The 15,240-nt window shown below is 52.7% G+C and overlaps 1 non-coding gene and 3 pseudogenes across 1 annotated transcript; all 4 read right to left on the bottom strand.

Moving 5' to 3' along the window:
* Positions 1–1,516: 1,516 nt before the first annotated feature.
* On the bottom strand, positions 1,517–1,636 carry LOC141267625 (5S ribosomal RNA; annotated as a pseudogene).
* A 626-nt stretch (positions 1,637–2,262) lies between these two features.
* On the bottom strand, positions 2,263–2,381 carry LOC141266620 (5S ribosomal RNA). The gene has a single exon (XR_012320650.1). It is a non-coding gene; the product is annotated as a 5S ribosomal RNA (ribosomal RNA).
* Positions 2,382–12,184: 9,803 nt separating this feature from the next.
* Positions 12,185–12,303, bottom strand: LOC141268431 (5S ribosomal RNA; annotated as a pseudogene).
* A 942-nt stretch (positions 12,304–13,245) lies between these two features.
* On the bottom strand, positions 13,246–13,365 carry LOC141268420 (5S ribosomal RNA; annotated as a pseudogene).
* Between the last annotated feature and the right edge of the window lie 1,875 nt (positions 13,366–15,240).

Genomic DNA, 15,240 nt, shown 5'->3' with positions numbered 1-15,240 from the left:
GGAAATTCATTTGGAATGTTAATCGATAATCATTTTTCTGAGTTCTATGCCTCAGCCATCGTGTCTAGTTGACATGCGCTATTTGTGTGTGTATTTTTGGTTCACTACCATATGTAGAACAGGTGTCCATACGACTGGCTATAAAAGCCCATGTTACAGAAAGGGGGGGCTCTCTTGCTGTGCCCACCCCACAAGACACAGGATCTTCATGCTGAGAAGCAGATGACATGTAGGCCTGGACACATGCTGGACAAAGACATGATTTACCAGCCAGGATCCAAGGAAAGATGGGTGAATCTCAACAATTAAGCTAATTATGGACAAATGGACAATTACTTTATAACTAATTATGGTATGTACCTGCTGCAATCTGATTCTTTTTAATGAACAATCCAAGAATAAATAGATACATTTTTTTATAAGAATATCGTGATATTGATACTTTGAGAAGTCCTCAGTAGAAAAAAATAATACAGGAAGCGTATTATTTTACAGTCTCGAATCCAAGTACTAACCAGGCCCGACCCTGCTTAGTTTCCAAGATCAGATGAGATCGGACGTGTTCAGGGTGGTGTGGCCGTAGGCAGAGACAAGCTTCTCACTTGCTGCTTTTCTACTTTGACGTCTGGCTGCCGGCTGCCCTTTCCAGTGCTCAGCAAGACCAGGTCCTTTTGTGCTTTCCCTTCTCTTCAATTTTTTTGCTGGCTTCCTTAAAAGGTCTTGTAGACACAACGCCCCACTCAGAGCCGCTGAGCTCACTGATCGGCTGCAGCGCTGTCGACGGAACGTCAGCTTCACGCCCAATGCCACAGGCCGGGAGCAGAGGCGAGACTCACCGGTAGGGTGAGTAGAGCGCGGTTAGTTGCTTTCTAATAGGCTGCAGCCGGGGATTAACTTTTAATGAAAGGGAACAATCCCTTTGACTGTCTGCAGCGCTCCACACCTAGGAAGCGCACTCTCACACACAAACCAGCATGCACACGTGCTCGCACGTGACAACACCCCCTATCTGCCCCTACAACCTCTCCGTCACCATGCGTCAGACTCTCCTGCCTGTTTTATGATTTCAGGGCCCTAGCAGGAATCACCCCCCCCTCCCCAATTCCTTCCGCACCTTCCTTGCCTTCCTTGCACTGAGGTTAGCTCTTTGTCAGCCGGCTGGCTTGGTTACACAAGCTTCTTTGCAGAGAAACATGTTACTTCTGCTGGCCCTCGCTAGACGACCGGCATCCAAAACCTTCCCTGGGCACCTGCTGAAAGCCTGGCCCCTTCACGGCCCCGGTTGCTTTTAACGCCATCATTTCCACACGGCGAGCTGCGGAGTCAATAAGCACTCCTAGTCGTGGCAAGGAGCTCGGTGTCAGGCCTGCGTGAAGGCGGCGGGGTAGCGTACTTAGCTGCCAACTGGCTCAGAGGCCTTGGGGCTTCCATCATCTAAGTTACTTTGGGTCGGTGTCCGACAAGGCGCCGTTCCATGCTAGCCGAGCTGGGCAGTAGGTAAAAACATCATCAAAATGGTCTACAGCACCCGGTATTCCCAAGAGGTCTCCCATCCAAGTACTGTCCAAGCCCAGCCCTGCTTTGCTTCCGAGATCAGATGAGATCAGGCGTATCCAAGGTAGTATGGCCAGTAGAAGCTGCTCGATACATCGCCCGGCCAGCCTTTCTCAGGATCGCTTGGTGGCGAGCAATCTGGCCGTGACGGGGCGGGCTCCGAAGGGTCCATGCAAAGGCTGTGCCGTCCCTACAGGTGTGGTTTGTTTAGCAGTGATTCACCCGCCGCATCAGGTGTCTTCAAAAATGGCTCGGCGCAGGGTCTCCTGCAGGCTAAACCCTTCATCGCGGTAATGTGACAGAAAGAGCAAGCTGGACCCGTAACTTGGGGGCGGAGCGAGACGTCCAGGGGTGAATGAAGGAAGAGGGTGAGATGGTTGCCAGTGACTTTGAGCTGCTCTTCAGGGGGGAGGGTCGTGTTGCCTGCAAAGGTCTTCTGCTTGGGGTTACCGGTGGTTGCCTCCAGCCACGGGGGAGACGCTGGTCCTGGTGAAAAGGAGCCTAGTATTAAAAGTAAAGAAGCAACAATGCTGGAGGCCCACGGTGATCAGAAGGATGCTGGTATTTTGTAGAGATGAAATAGCGCAAGAGAGAAAGCAAATGAAAAAAAGAAAAGAGAATGAATGTGTGCACTTGTGAAAGGGAATGGAAAAAAGGCATAGAAGAGAGTGCCCCCTGCTGGTGGAAGGAAGGAAAAAGCAAAGCAAAAGCCTACAGCACCTGGTATTCCCAGGTGGTCTCCCATCCAAGTACTAACCAGGCCCAACCCTGCTTAGCTTTTGAGATCAGATGAGATTGGGCACGTTCAGGGTGGTGTGGCCGTAGGCAGAGACTAGCCTCTCACTTGCTGCTTTTCTACTTTGACGTCTGGCTGCCGGCTGCCCTTTCCAGTGCTCAGCAAGACCAGGTCCTTTTGTGCTTTCCCTTCTCTTCAATTTTTTTGCTGGCTTCCTTAAAAGGTCTTGTAGACACAACGCCCCACTCAGAGCCGCTGAGCTCACTGATCGGCTGCAGCGCTGTCGACGGAACGTCAGCTTCACGGCCAATGCCACAGGCCGGGAGCAGAGGCGAGACTCACCAGTAGACCCGGGTCGGGTGAGTAGAGCGCGGTTAGTTGCTTTCTAATAGGCTGCAGCCGGAGATTAACTTTTAATGAAAGGGAACAATCCCTTTGACTGTCTGCAGCGCGCCACACCTAGGAAGCGCACTCTCACACACAAGCCAGCATGCACACCTGCTCGCACGTGACAACACCCCCTATCTGCCCCTACAACCTCTCCGTCACCATGTGTGTCACCCTGGCCTGGATGCCACAAAATGTATTAAAGCTGTGTCTGAGAGCAAGGGGGAGGTTCTCTTGTCAGGGGAACATTAGCATGCAATGCCTCCTGTCTCAGGCCAGTAGGGGGAGCAGGCTGCCCCTATAAAAGCTGGTGCTGGTGGCAGGGTTAGAGAGAACTGGATTGCCTGTCTCAGCTCTGAGACGTGTCCCAGAGTGGAGCAGGGACAGAAAGTTGATTGCACCTAAGAGGAAGTGTGGCAGGAGGAGAGCCACAAGCCAGAGACAAGAGGCGAAGAGAGCCTGTCTTGGCAGAGAAAAGACTTAATTTTACCAGACTTTGGTGTCTGAGGCTGGAAGGATTCCACATCCCCCAGCAGAGAACCAGTTCGCAAGGGACTGTACATTCCTTGGCCTAAGAGGCCTGGAGGCCCTGCCACAACCAAAGGGACCAGTAAAGCCGTACAAGGCTGGGAGCAGAAAGGAACCCACGTCGCAGGCCATACAGGCGAGAATACACGGAAAGCTCGGAAATGTGGGCTGTTACCCTATCAGGAGGAGATAGCCAGAAGGAGCGCAGAAAGCACGGTAGGCCTACACCCTCACCCTGACCAGGGCCAATTTCCCCGTTGCTCTCAGACGTCCAGGTCCCCTCCTAGCCGGGACTGTTTATGGGTCAGTTTACCTGTTGTAGTAAAGACCCTGGACTGCAACTTGTTGTCTGTGTGCTCCTTGCTCCTCCCGCACTATCAGCACTGGGATTCTCACTACCATCACTCCCACCATCCATTATACTGCCCTGGGGCCGCACTCTTCCCGTGGGGAGTCACACTACCCTAGCTGCACACCTCATCAGCCCCAGCGGTCTGCATGCAGCGGCGGTTCCTAATAACCGCAATCCACGGGTGGCGTAGTCAGACATTATCAGCAGAACGTAGCAGACTACCATTGGCCTGACCACCCTGAGCCACGGAACCGGGTCGCCACTACTACCCCCATCGTCTCCCTATTGCCCGGATCCGAGTGCCCCACGGCCCAGGGGGCGAGTCAGCTTTGGCGTAGTCGGCAGGATTTCGTGCCCGCAACCACCGGGTACTGCGTGCCTGAAAAAGACTTTTGTAAACTTACCTGTGGCGAAGTTTCCCGCCATCCGGAGCCAATTCCCGCCATCGGACGCCATCTTGGACCGTTTCCCGCCGTCTTCTGCCTTCTTCCCGCCATCCGCAGCTGCTTCCCGCCATCGGACGCCATCTTCAGGATGCCGCGCGGGAAGAAGAGGGGCGTGGACGTCAAAACCGCGCGAGATCCGAAGCTCCGCCCCACGCTCCGACGCTGCGCAAGGTCCTGGAAGGGAGAGAGAGCGACGCTGACGTCATCAGGACGCGACGCCAGGTCCTCGTCCATAGCAGCAGCAGCGGAGCCGCGGCCTACAGAAGAGGATCGCCGGAAGGTAGGCCACGCTTAACTAGGGGGGAGGAAGATGTCAGACACAGAGGCGCCCACTACCACCAACGCAGCTGCAGCAGCAGTGATGCCCTTTTCCCTGCCCTACATCCCTGGAGCGGCCTGGCTGCCCAAATACTCAGGGGAGCCCCATGCCCTAACTGACTTTAAGGAAAGGCTATACAGTTTGTTCCAGGTTTACCCCCTGACAGAGGAACAGAAGGTCAGCATATTGACAGGGCAGTTAACTGGCGCAGCCCAAAGGGAGGTAAAATCATGGCCCACTGAGGAGAAAAGGACTGTGAAGGGTATCCTGGCCCCGCTGCGGGGTACCTTTGATACATGTACCTCCGCTGAGATTAAAATGAGGTTCTATGGATGTAGGCAGCGGGCACAGGACAGCATCAGATACTATGCCCTAAATCTGCAGGAAGCCTTGAGGGCTATTCAACAAACTGACCCTGGCAGTGTGCAGGAAACCGATAATCTGCTAACAGAACAATTCATAGAAGGTCTGCTGTCTAGCGCTCACAGGGCCCAACTGCGCCTCATGTTCTTTCAGAACCCCGACCTGACCTTTGCCCAATTTATGGACAGGGCCATAAGGGTGCTCCGTGAATCTGCAACCAGTGGCGCTATAAACCCCCGGCGCCCTGCTATCACCTACCACCAGGAGGCGGCGCCCTCCTCTATGGACTCCGTGGAGGCTGATGGACAGGCCCTGAACCAAGCCCCGTCGAAAGGCCTGCACCACCAAGTCCAGGAGCTAACCAGGAGCGTCGCGGCGTTGACCAGAACCGTCCAGGCGTTGCAAGTGGACCCGTCAAGACCCATCGAGCTGGCTTCAAGTCCGGAGGATGTCCCGTGGCGTCGACAGAGGAGGATCCCGTCGTTCCGAGGGAGGCCCACAGACCGCTACGCAGAGGATGAACAGCCCATTTGCCGTCGATGCAACCAGCCCCGACACATTTCCAGGTACTGTAATTTAAACGGGTCCAACCTGGGGCAGAGGGCCGACCCCCAGGCATAAGATCACCAGGCCCTTATAATTGGCGTGATAAGTACGTTGGGGGGCACCCGGTTTTACCCGTGGTGCTGGACGGTATCCCCATGAGCGCCTTGCTGGATACTGGGTCGCAAGTAACCACAATCCCTTATGTACTTTTTAAGCAGTATTGGACTGATGCTGATATCACACGGTATCCAGACAGTAACTTGAGCATCATCGCCAGTAATGGCTTACCCGTGCCGCAGATGGGGTTCAAGGAGATGACCATTAAAATTGGTAAAGTTGAACTGCCGGCACAGGGAGTGATAATTGTGGACATTGACCGTCATGAAAGTCACCCTAAAATAACTGTGGGTACTAACATAATTGAAAATTGTCTTTCAGAGGTAATTGTAATTCTACAACAGGTGGCGGTGAATGCTAGTTCCAGCCAACAGAGGGTCCTCAACAAGGAGATAAAAGCCCTGATGAGACGGCAGCAGGTAGAACTGTCTGGTGGTGAGATCGGTAGCGTAAGACTGAGTGACCCATTCCCCATTTCCATGCCTCCCAAAAGTGAAATGATGATCTGGTGTCGGACTGCAATCGGGTTGAGAGGTAGAGACTACCAAGCCATGGTAGGACCCGTGTACTCAGACAGCAGGCCCACCATTTTGACAGCCCAGGGGGTGGTTGATGTCCGTCATGGGAGGGTGCCCGTCCGCATCCTCAACATTGGGGAGAGGGAAGTACACTTACCCAGGTATGCTACACTCGCCAAACTGTTTGTTGTCGAACACCAAGCTATCAGGGCCGTGGAACCCTTGCCTCCATCTCCTCAGGCGGAGGGTAATGGCTCCCAGAAACAAAAGGAGGACTGGTGCCAGAAACTCCATGTGGGTGCTGACTCCACTCCCCTGCACCAAAAACAAGGAGTCTACCGGGTGGTACAGGAGTACGAGAGAGTCTTTAGTAAGCACCCGCTGGACTTCGGCAGAGTAAAGGGGATAGAACACCACATCCCGACAGGGAGCCACCCACCAATAAAAGAGAGACACAGGCCTGTACCCCCTGCACATTATCAGAACGCCAAGGGCATGCTAAGAGAGATGAAGGAAGTTGGGGTCATTAGAGATAGCTGTAGCCCCTGGGCAGCCCCCTTGGTTCTGGTGAAAAAGAAAGACGGCACCATGAGAATGTGCGTGGACTATAGACAAATCAACCGTATCACCCACAAAGACGCATACCCGCTGCCTAGAATAGAGGAGTCTTTAGCCGCACTAAAATCTGCTAACTTCTTTTCTACTTTGGACCTTACTAGCGGGTACTGGCAGGTTCCTGTGGCAGAGGCTGACAAGGAGAAGACCGCCTTCACCACCCCGATGGGACTGAGCGAGTTCAACTGTATGCCTTTCGGGCTCTGCAACGCACCAGGGACCTTCCAGCGGCTGATGGAATGCTGTCTAGGGCACCGAAACTTCGAGACGGTCCTCCTTTACCTGGACGACGTGATCGTCTATTCGAAGACCTACGAGGACCATCTAAAGCACCTGGCCGAGGTGTTCGAAGCCCTGGCAGGCTATGGCCTGAAGGTGAAACCATGGAAGTGTCACCTGCTGAAACCAAAGGTCCAGTACCTAGGGCACGTGGTAAGCGCGGAAGGAGTGGCCCCCGACCCTGACAAAGTCACGGCAATCAAGAGCTGGCCAAGCCCCTCGAACATCAAAGAGGTGAGACAGTTTCTCGGGTTGGTAGGCTACTACCGAAGGTTCATCCCCGGGTTCACTAAGATGGCAGCTCCTATGCAAGACCTCCTGATCGGACAGTCTAAGTCCCGAAGTCAAAAGCCACCCTTCAAGTGGGATAAACCGGAAGAGGAGTCCTTCCGCCAGCTAAAGATGGCCCTCACGGGGGATGAGATCCTGGCTTACCCTGATTACGGACAGCCTTTCATTCTCCACACAGATGCCAGTAATGTGGGACTGGGAGCCGTACTATCCCAAAACCAACAGGGCAGAGAACGGGTGATCGCATACGCCAGTCGGAAGCTGAGGCCCACCGAGAGGAACACGGAGAATTACAGCTCCTTCAAGCTAGAATTCTTGGCGGTGGTGTGGGCCGTGACGGAACGCTTCAAGCATTACCTGGCCTCCGCAAAGTTCACCATGTACACGGACAACAACCCGTTGACACACCTGGACAATGCAAGACTGGGTGCCCTGGAACAGCGGTGGATGGCCCGTCTCTCCAACTATGACTTCGTGATCAAGTACCGGGCAGGCAAAACCAACGCCAACGCGGACGCCCTATCAAGAATGCCTCACTTACCTGAAGGTGACGAAGACCCAGAAGAGCTGGAGGAGGTAGAACTCCCCGCGTTTCACCGGTATGGAGCCGCTCAACACTCTCACCGCGTGAAGGAGGAGGATCTAACAACTGTGATGATGAATCCCCTACCTCACCACAGCTGGGCCGAGTCCCAAGATAGTGACCCTGCAGTCCGCCTGGTGAAAGATCTGCTGACCCGGGAAGACGCCCGCCTAGATCCAGATGCCCCAGAGGAAGCTAAGCAGCTATGGAAGGAGAAGAGCAAGCTGTTCCTCTACGAAGGCAAGTTGTGCAAAAGGATTGTCAACCACCGGACGCACGAGCTGACCTGGCAAGTCGTGGTCCCAAGGCGAGATGCAGTTATGGTCCTGGGGGCTTTCCATGACAGAGCGGGACACTTCGGTTGGAAGAAACTGGAGTTCCTACTAAGAGGAAGGTTCTTTTGGGTCGGCATGAGAGGAGCTGTAGAAAAATGGTGCAGAGACTGTGGCCCTTGTCACCTGAGGAGGAAGGACCGCACCAGCCAGAAGACACCCTTGAGGCCCATCGTCACCACGCAGCCTCTTGAGCTGGTAGCTCTGGACCATGTCAAATTGGCTCCCAGCCGGTCAGGATACATCTATGCCCTGACAATCGTGGACCACTATTCCCGTTTTCTAGTGGTGGTCCCGGTAAAGGACTTGACAGCCCAAACAGCGGCCAGAGCCTTCCAGCAATACTTCTGCCGTCCACACGGGTATCCGGAACAGGTCCTGACAGACCAGGGTCCAGCATCCGAGGCTGAAATCTTCCAGGAGTTCTGCAACCTCTCTGGCTGTAAGAAAATTCGGACAACGCCTTACCATCCACAAACCAACGGGATGTGTGAGAAGATGAACAATATAGTCATTGATCTCCTGAAGACGTTGCCCCTGGAGGAACGCAGCCTGTGGCCAGAAAAACTGCCGGACCTGATAGACCTATACAACAATATCCCGGTGAATGCTACCAACTGCACCCCGGCTTACCTGATGCGAGCCAGACCGGGTAAGCTGCCCGTAGACCTGGAGATGGGAGTCCTAATACCTGAGGACACCTCCCCGGATGCGGACTGGGATACGGAAAGGCAACTGCAGTACAAGAAGGTACAGGAGAGTGTGGAGAAGAGCCTGGCCCAGGTGAGAGAGAAGCAAGAAAGACTCTTCAATCAACACGCCCCTGCTGGTCCCCTAGATCCTGGTGAGCAAGTCCTAAAGCGAAAAAGAAGGCTACATAAGTTGGACGACCAGTGGGAAAGGGAACCCTACACCGTACTGCAGTCTGACCACGACAACCCAAAGGTGTGCGTAATCACCAAGGACGGAGGAGAAACCACTAGTGTCGTCTCCAGAGACCACCTCAAAAGGTGTCCCGAGCAACTCCGTAGTGCAGAAGAGGATCAGAGTGACCTTGAACCCGCAGAGGACAAGGAAGAAATGATCAGCACCATTCTCGGAGAGTTCCCTCAGTCCTGGACTCGCATAAATGATGCCATAGTGGTACCCGTCCTGCATTTCCTGCAACTGGCCCAGCAACAACCAACACCAGAGCCGGAAGGTGAAGAGGAGCCAGCAGTTCCAGAGGCAGAAGAGCCTGTACCAGCAGCCCAGGAGAGTCAACCCTCTGCTGACAGTGAGCCTGCCATGCCTGCGGTAAGCCAAAGAACCCGCAGACAGCTGCCTGCCGTACCTGTACACCCAGCTGGTAGCTGTACCCCTAACGCTAGTGGGGAAAGCCAGGTTGGTCCACCACCAGACAGTGGGTTAAGGAGGTCAACCAGGAGCACAAAAGGGCAGATACCCACTCGCTGGAGAATATAGAGTGTACTAAGATTGTAAATAACCCTGTTGCCAAATGTTGAAATGTTTGCCAAGTTAAATGCATGTTTATTAATAGTGTGTTTCAGTTTCTTGCAGCTACCGTAAGGACTCACAGGTTATGGACTTTTTATAACCGGGACCTTGTATGGACTGCATTCTGAGCCTAACCCAGGAATGAACTAAGACTGTGAAGGACTTGGGGTAGGACAGACCCCCACCTGGTTAAGGCTCCCGTTGTATTGGTGATATGGACACCCGGTCACAGGCCACACTGTGACCTTAAGAACTCAATTTGTGCGTCGTCTGTCTATTAATGTTTTATTGTTATGCATATTGTCTTTGTTTATTGTTTAGTCCCGGAGTACTAAATTTCACTAGGGGGGAATGTGTCACCCTGGCCTGGATGCCACAAAATGTATTAAAGCTGTGTCTGAGAGCACGGGGGGGGTTCTCTGGTCAGGGGAACATTAGCATGCAATGCCTCCTGTCTCAGGCCAGTAGGGGGAGCAGGCTGCCCCTATAAAAGCTGGTGCTGGGGGCAGGGTTAGAGAGAACTGGATTGTCTGTCTCAGCTCTGAGACGTGTCCCAGAGTGGAGCAGGGACAGAAAGTTGATTGCACCTAAGAGGAAGTGTGGCAGGAGGAGAGCCACAAGCCAGAGACAAGAGGCGAAGAGAGCCTGTCTTGGCAGAGAAAAGACTTAATTTTACCAGACTTTGGTGTCTGAGGCTGGAAGGATTCCACATCCCCCAGCAGAGAACCAGTCCGCAAGGGACTGTATATTCCTTGGCCTAAGAAGCCTGGAGGCCCTGCCACAACTGAAGGGACCAGTAAAGCCGTACAAGGCTGGGAGCAGAAAGGAACCCACATCGCAGGCCATACAGGCGAGAATACACGGAAAGCTCGGAAACGTGGGCTGTTACCCTATCAGGAGGAGATAGCCAGAAGGAGCGCAGAAAGCACGGTAGGCCTACACCCTCACCCTGACCAGGGCCAATTTCCCCGTTGGTCTCAGACGTCCAGGTCCCCTCCTAGCCGGGACTGTTTATGGGTCAGTTTACCTGTTGTAGTAAAGACCCTGGACTGCAACTTGTTGTCTGTGTGCTCCTTGCTCCTCCCGCACTATCAGCACTGGGATTCTCACTACCATCACTCCCACCATCCATTATACTGCCCTGGGGCCGCACTCTTCCCGTGGGGAGTCACACTATCCTAGCTGCACACCTCATCAGCCCCAGCGGTCTGCATGCAGCAGCGGTTCCTAATAACCGCAATCCACGGGTGGCGTAGTCGGACATTATTAGCAGAACGTAGCAGACTACCATTGGCCTGACCACCCTGAGCCACGGAACCGGGTCGCCACTACTACCCCCATCGTCTCCCTATTGCCCGGATCCGAGTGCCCCACGGCCCAGGGGGCGAGTCACATGCATCAGACTCTCCTGCCTGTTTTATGATTTCAGGGCCCTATCAGGAATCACCCCTCCCCCTCCCCAATTCCTTCCGCACCTTCCTTGCCTTCCTTGCACTGAGGTTAGCTCTTTGGCAGCCGTCTGGCTTGGTTACACAAGCTTCTTTGCAGAGATACATGTTACTTCTGCTGGCACTCGCTAGGCGGCCGGCATCCAAAACCTTCCCTGGGCACCTGATGAAAGCCTGGCCCCTTCACGGCCCCGGGTGCTTTTAACGCCATCATTTCCACACGGCGAGCTGCTGAGTCAATAAGCACTCCTAGCCGTGACAAGGAGCTCGGTGTCAGGCCTGCGTGAAGGTGGCGGGGTAGCGTACTTAGCTGCCAACTGGCTCAGAGGCCTTGGGGCTTCCATCATCTAAGTCAGGGTTCCCCAACTCCAGTCCTCAAGGCCCACCAACAGGTCATGTTTTCAGGATTTCCTTAGTATTACACAGGTGATAATTGCATCACCTGCACAGGCAATAATTCCATCACCTGTGCAATACTAAGGAAATCCTGAAAACATGACCTGTTGGTGGGCCTTGAGGACTGGAGTTGGGGAACCCTGATCTAAGTTACTTAAGGTCGGTGTCCGGCAAGGCGCCGTTCCATGCTAGCCGAGCTGGGCAGTAGGGCAAAACGTCGAGATCGGGCGTATCCAAGGTGGTATGGCCAGTAGACGCTGCTCGAGCCATCACCCGGCCAGCCTTTCTCAGGATCGCTTGGTGGCGAGCAATCTGGCCGTAACGGGGCGGGCTCCGAAGGCTCCATGCAAAGTCTGTGCCGTCCCTACAAGTGTGGTTTGTTTAGCAGTGATTCACCCGCCGCATCAGGTGTCTTCAAAAATTTCTCGGCGCAGGGTCTCCTGCAGGCTAAACCCTTCATCACGGTAATGTGACAGAAAGAGCAAGCTGGACCCGTAACTTGGGGGCGGAGCGAGACGTCCAGGGGTGAATGAAGGAAGAGGGTGAGATGGTTGCCAGTGACTTTGAGCTGCTCTTCAGGGGGGAGGGTCGTGTTGCCTGCAAAGGTCTTCTGCTTGGGGTTACCGGTGGTTGCCTCCAGCCACGCGGGAGACGCTTGTCCTGGTGAAAAGGAGCCTAGTATTAAAAGTAAAGAAGCAACAATGCTGGAGGCCCACGGTGATCAGAAGGATGCTGGTATTTTGCAGAGATGAAATAGCGCAAGAGAGAAAGCAAATGAAAAAAAGAAAAGAGAATGAATGTGTGCACTTGTGAAAGGGAATGGAAAAAAGGCATAGAAGAGAGTGCCCCCTGCTGGTGGAAGGAAGGAAAAAGCAAAAGCCTACAGCACCTGGTATTCCCAGGTTATCTCCCATCCAAGTACTAACCAGGCCCAACCATGCTTAGCTTCCAAGATCAGACAAGATCGGGCGTGTTCAGGGTGATGTGGCCATAGGCAGAAACAAGCCTCTCACTTGCTGCTTTTCTACCTTGACGTCTGGCTGCCGGCTGCCCTTTCCAGTGCTCAGCAAGACCAGGTCCTTTTTTGCTTTCCCTTCTCTTCAATTTTCTTGCTGGCTTCCTTAAAAGGTCTTGTAGACACAACGCCCCACTCAGAGCCGCTGAGCTCACTGATCGGCTGCAGCGCTGTCGACGGAACGTCAGCTTCACGGCCAATGCCACAGGCTGGGAGCAGAGGCGAGACTCACCGGTAGACCCGGGTAGGGTGAGTAGAGCGCGCTTAGTTGCTTTCTAATAGCCTGCAGCCGGGGATTAACTTTTAATGAAAGGGAACAATCCCTTTGACTGTCTGCAGCGCGCCACACCTAGGAAGCGCACTCTCACACACAAGCCAGCATACACACGTGCTCGCACGTGACAACACTCCCTATCTGCCCCTACAACCTCTCCGTCACCATGCGTCAGACTCTCCTGCCTGTTTTATGATTTCAGGGCCCTAGCAGGAATCACCCCCCCCTCCCCAATTCCTTCCGCACCTTCCTTGCCTTCCTTGCACTGAGGTTAGCTCTTTTTCAGCCGTCTGGCTTGGTTACACAAGCTTCTTTGCAGAGAAACATGTTACTTCTGCTGGCCCTCGCTAGGCGGCCGGCATCCAAAACCTTCCCTGGGCACCTGCTGAAAGCCTGGCCCCTTCACGGCCCCGGGTGCTTTTAATGCCATCATTTCCACACGGCGAGCTGCGGAGTCAATAAGCACTCCTAGCCGTGACAAGGAGCTCGGTGTCAGGCCTGCGTGAAGGGCGGCGGGGTAGCGTACTTAGCTGCCAACTGGCTCAGAGGCCTTGGGGCTTCCATCATCTAAGTTACTTAAGGTCGGTGTCCAGCAAGGCTCCGTTCCATGCTAGCCGAGCTGGGCAGTAGGGCAAAACGTTATCAAAATGGTCTACAGCACCCGGTGTTCCCAGGAGGTCTCCCATCCAAGTACTGTCTGAGCCCAGCCCTGCTTTGCTTTCGAGATCAGATGAGATCGGGCGTATCCAAGCTGGTATGGCCAGTAGACGCTGCTCGATCCATCGCCCGGCCAGCCTTTCTCAGGATCGCTTGGTGGCGAGCACTCTGGCTGTGACGGGGCGGGCTCCGAAGGGTCCATGCAAAGTCTGTGCCGTCCCTACAGGTGTGGTTTGTATAGCAGTGATTCACCCGCCGCATCAGGTGTCTTCAAAAATGTCTCGACGCAGGGTCTCCTGCAGGCTAAACCCTTCATCACGGTAATGTGACAGAAAGAGCAAGCTGGACCCGTAACTTGGGGGCGGAGCGAGACGTCCAGGGGTGAATGAAGGAAGAGGGTGAGATGGTTGCCAGTGACTTTGAGCTGCTCTTCAGGGGGGAGGGTCGTGTTGCCTGCAAAGGTCTTCTGCTTGGGGTTACCGGTGGTTGCCTCCAGCCACCCGGGAGACGCTGGTCCTGGTGAAAAGGAGCCTAGTATTAAAAGTAAATGAGCAACAATGCTGGAGGCCCACGGTGATCAGAAGGATGCTGGTATTTTGCAGAGATGAAATAGCGCAAGAGAGAAAGCAAATGAAAAAAAGAAAAGAGAATGAATGTGTGCACTTGTGAAAGGGAATGGAAAAAAGGCATAGAAGAGAGTGCCCCCTGCTGGTGGAAGGAAGGAAAAAGCAAAAGCCTACAGCACCTGGTATTCCCAGGCGGTCTCTGTTAAATGGTTAATTATGGAAATTCATTTGGAATGTTAATCGATAATCATTTTTCTGAGTTCTATGCCTCAGCCATCGTTTCTAGTTGACATGAGCTATTTGTGTGTGTATTTTTGGTTCACTACCATATGTAGAACAGGTGTCCATACGACTGGCTATAAAAGCCCATGTTACAGAAAGGGGGGGCTCTCTTGCTCTGCCCACCCCACAAGACACAGAATCTTCATGCTGAGAAGCAGATGACATGTAGGCCTGGACACATGCTGGACAAAGACATGATTTACCAGCCAGGATCCAAGGAAAGATGGGTGAATCTCAACAATTAAGCTAATTATGGACAAATGGACAATTACTTTATAACTAATTATTGTATGTACCTGCTGCAATCTGATTCTTTTTAATGGACAATCCAAGAATAAATAGATACATTTTTTTATAAGAATATCGTGATATTGATACTTTGAGAAATCCTCAGTAGAAAAAAATAATACAGGAAGAGTATTATTTTACAATGATGAGCCAGCCAGTCCTGTTTTTTGTTTTTTTAAATTAAGTAAGTGAATTTCTTCCGTGAACAAGGGGGGAGTCCTGACGAGCTGAACAGCTGTTGTTCACGTGTCAGTAAATTCACTAGTTTGTCACGAGAAGCAGAAAGGACCTACAGACTGAGGAAAGACAGGAAGCAGAGGTACTAACAAGTAACAGAATCACACAGGAAAAGAATCAGACAAACTGAAGACAGGACGTGCTGATAAAGAGAAGCCAAGGAATCTTAAGGTAAGCAAAATATGGATATAATTTCTTCTTTTGTTAAACAAAGTAATATTAATTTCAAAGTTAATGTAGGAGATGACATAGAAGTTTTGTGGCTCAGTTTATACAAAGAATGTGAATTGCAGAATTTACAGTTAACTTCTAAATTGGTAAATAGAGACAAACAGAAATTGAGAAATATTCTACATTTGGTAGATTTTTTTCATAGTCTTGTGTTAGAGATTTCTAAGCAGGAAAATAGTGTAGAAGTGTCAGACGGTGATACTGATTCTGACTGTAATGTGGAAAATGAACAAGAAGTAAGACACGTGTATGTAACTGAAGTTGACCTTGGGTCTGACCAAGAGACGGACATACAGAAACCTGACATGGGAGGAGACATGACTGACATACGAGAAACCGACATACTAGGTGATGTGGGAGGAGACGTGAGTGACGTAGGAGGA

This window comes from Phyllobates terribilis, unplaced genomic scaffold (assembly GCF_046119375.1).
Source record: "Phyllobates terribilis strain yellow unplaced genomic scaffold, ASM4611937v1 Scaffold_4__5_contigs__length_816908805, whole genome shotgun sequence".
Classification (NCBI taxonomy): Eukaryota; Metazoa; Chordata; class Amphibia; order Anura; family Dendrobatidae; genus Phyllobates; species Phyllobates terribilis.
Note: the sequence above shows the minus strand (reverse complement) of the source record. Positions and strands in the feature narration are given on the sequence as shown.